Here is a 3,169-nt window from a genome sequence, read left to right on the forward strand (position 1 = left end):
CCAGTTAGGCAGCAGGGAGACCTAAATGCCACCTCCCGACGTGTCCCCGAGCACCCACGCTGCCGGAGCACTGGGGTCACCCCATCTCGGTGCTGTACCAGCAGGCAGCCCCCCAAAAAAAACCTTACCCTGGATGAGTCCGGAGGGGCTGAGGGAGGAAGCACCAGGCAGCCCATAAAACCAGTGAGAAAAATAGGATTCCCAAAGGAGAAGAGCATCGGGTACATGACCCCCGCCTGGGGCCAGACCTGCCCAAAAAAAATTTGTGGGTGGGGCGCGGTGCCCCCGGCAGCCCCACCATGGGCAAGGGATGGTTGGAGCTCACTGGGCTCCACACCAGCTCGGCGAGACCCAACCACCCCTGCGCAGCCCGGGGAAGGGATTTCATGCTTTCCAGCATAAAAAGCATCAGAAATAAAGAAAGAAGGACAACGCTCTTCGCCTACCTGCAGTCAGTCAACGACGGCGAGCTGCCGGCAGCGAGGCGATCCCGCACGCATCCTGCGCAACCTCCATCTTAGGAAGCTGGCTCCGGCACGCAGCCGGCTGTGCAAGGTGACCCAAGATGCCTACTCCCGGCTGAATTATTCAGCAGCGCTTTGAGAGGGGAGGGGGGAGAAGAAAAAAAAAAAAAAAAAAAATCCCAACCCTCCTACCTGATGAGCTCACAAGGCTGCCTGGCATCACCCAGCAGTCAAAATAATGAGGTCAGCGGCATCAGAGACCCGGCGGGCACGGCCACCCTCCGCACCCGCACGCCGGGGCTGCCTTGCTGGGTCAGGGATGGGAGACCGGCAGTAGAGAAAGGGCCAAGAGAGGAGGGAGGGGGAACACAAGAGGCACACAAAGCCCGAATTAAACCCCAGCCTTTCATCTCTGCTCCAGATGGGCCAGCAGCTGAGATGCAGGAGGGCGGCCCGGAGCCAGCAGGATAATAGGGGGGGTGGGCGGCAGCTGAGCGGGGGCTCCCCGGTCCCCCGCGAGGAGGAGAGGGGCCGTTCCCTCCATAGGGCATCACTTTGTTCAGATTTATGGCTGGCCTTCTGTGTCGGGTTAAGCCCCCCAAAAGGACCGGCTTGAGCAGACGCCGCCGAAAGGTGCAGGTTTAGGAGAACTACTTGGAGTCATAACCACATTATTCTTTATTTTTGTTCTCCCTACAACAAGCCCAGGGAAGCAAAGCGCTCAGGGATGATGAGAAGAGGAAGTTTTCACCAGCATTTCTTTCCTTCCTTTAAATCCACCCCCTCCTGAGAGCCAGATAACCTTCACGGCGCACAATGTAGCGGCCTGATACGACTAAATTCTCAGCTAAATTTAACTCAAACAATATAGGCTTAAACGGTAATTACCGCTTCGCATATTAAGCGCCCCGAACCAATATCAACCACCGAGCCTTAGCCTCAAACGAACGAAGACACAGATTACCTGGTCAACCGATGGCACTATCAAGTAAAACCAGTACAATTAGCACAATGCCTTTTTTTTGGGTGCCAAACGGCATTAACGCAAACGGCACGTTCGCTGCTGTGCGGTGGCACGACACGGAGACGTCAGGGATGCTCTGCCCGGGTACCCCCATGGGCTGCATCCCCACCCGCCCCTCTCCAGGGCTGCGCTGCCTCCATCCCGACCAGCCCTCCGCAGAAGGCGACGGCCTCAAGCGTGTCACCTCCTGCAAGGGACAGCAAGGACAACGCTGCTTTTTCCCGTTACTTTTGATTGCCTCGACTCAAAACGAGGGCCCGGCAATTAGCGGCGAGCAAGCGCCCGGCGGAGCGGCATCACACGGCCACCTCCAAAACACGAGCGCCCGCTCCCCGAGACGTAACCCTTCGGCAGCAGCAAGGCCACGCGCGGGCAGGTTAAAAGCAACTTGTGACAACCAGGTCGATGTGAACGCAGCTGGCAAAACCCCCACCAGGACCCCAGTTTTTAAGGGCAGGGTTTACAAAGCGATGCCCAGCAGCCACCGAAACCAGACCCTGGAGTCCTTGCTGGAAAGTCAGAGTTGAGGTTGTCTCATCTAACTCATTATCTCCTTCCCCTAACGAACCACCGCGGCGGCGGCTAAGCTGCCGTCATTCACGGCGTACACCCCCAAACCCCCGTGCCCCTGCCTGGGTCAGGGCGATTCCTGAGCTCAGCCCACCCTGCAACACCCCGTCCCCTCTCGGGGAGCAGCGGCTCCGAGAAACCAAAGGGAAGGGGGGGAAAACAAAAAAAAAAACCCAAAAAACCAAACCTAAAGGACAATGAAGCACCCAAGTATCGGCAAATCACTCGACAGCACGCCTGGCCCTTCAAGGGTCACCACCAAAGTCAGCTGGCGGTTCCTCCTCCCCATTGAGCACGGTCATAATTTTCGCCGCCCGGCGCTGGCTGCTTTGCACCTCAATGCCACCGCTCCCCCTGCTCCCCAAAACACGGCCAAACCCTCCGAAGTTGGCAGAGAAAAGAGATTCTGTTAACCAAGCTCCGCTCCAGATTAGCAAAGCAGCGACGGCATATAAAGAGCTATAAATTTATGTAAAGAGCTTCAAAAGAAGTGCCGTGGTTTGAATATTCACGCCACCCCGGTATTTGCATTGTAATGGGGCCTTTCAATCAGCAGCCTTCCCCTCCGTAAGGAAAAACAAAGCGCCCATCTGTTTTGATTTTGCAAATCGGGCTGGAGTTGCCCTGCAATAACTCGGGGAGCCCCGGGTGCGATAAAGCCCAAGGTAGGGGCACAAAGCTGATTATTTCAGAAGTAAACAAAGCGAGCCGGCAATTTATCCAGCGACGCCTCGCACGCCTGGAAATAAGGGATTCGGTAATTCCCGTGAAGATCAACCCTGCGCCGGCTCCGATGAACCCCATCCGTGCTGAATCACGGCGATAACGCCGCGCATCCATCGGGCTGCGGGGACCGCCCGGTGAGCCGCTCGCCGTCATCCCCAGTTTCGGTGAGCAACCGGGACGGACGGGCAGGATAAACGCACCCACCCAAACTGACACCCACTTGCACGAGAAACCCCCGGAGCACCCCACTTTGGTGGCCGACCCTTCCGGGCTGTGGATTTGGGTGTTCCTGGCTCACGGCCTTACCCGGGCGCACCAGAGGCGATGGGCCCACGGTTTGTGACCAGACAGCAGATGCCGTCTGCCACCTTGGCTTCGCCAACGA

The sequence above is a fragment of the Cariama cristata genome, unplaced genomic scaffold (genome assembly GCF_000690535.1).
Source record: "Cariama cristata isolate BGI_N322 unplaced genomic scaffold, ASM69053v1 scaffold22708, whole genome shotgun sequence".
NCBI lineage: Eukaryota > Metazoa > Chordata > Aves > Cariamiformes > Cariamidae > Cariama > Cariama cristata.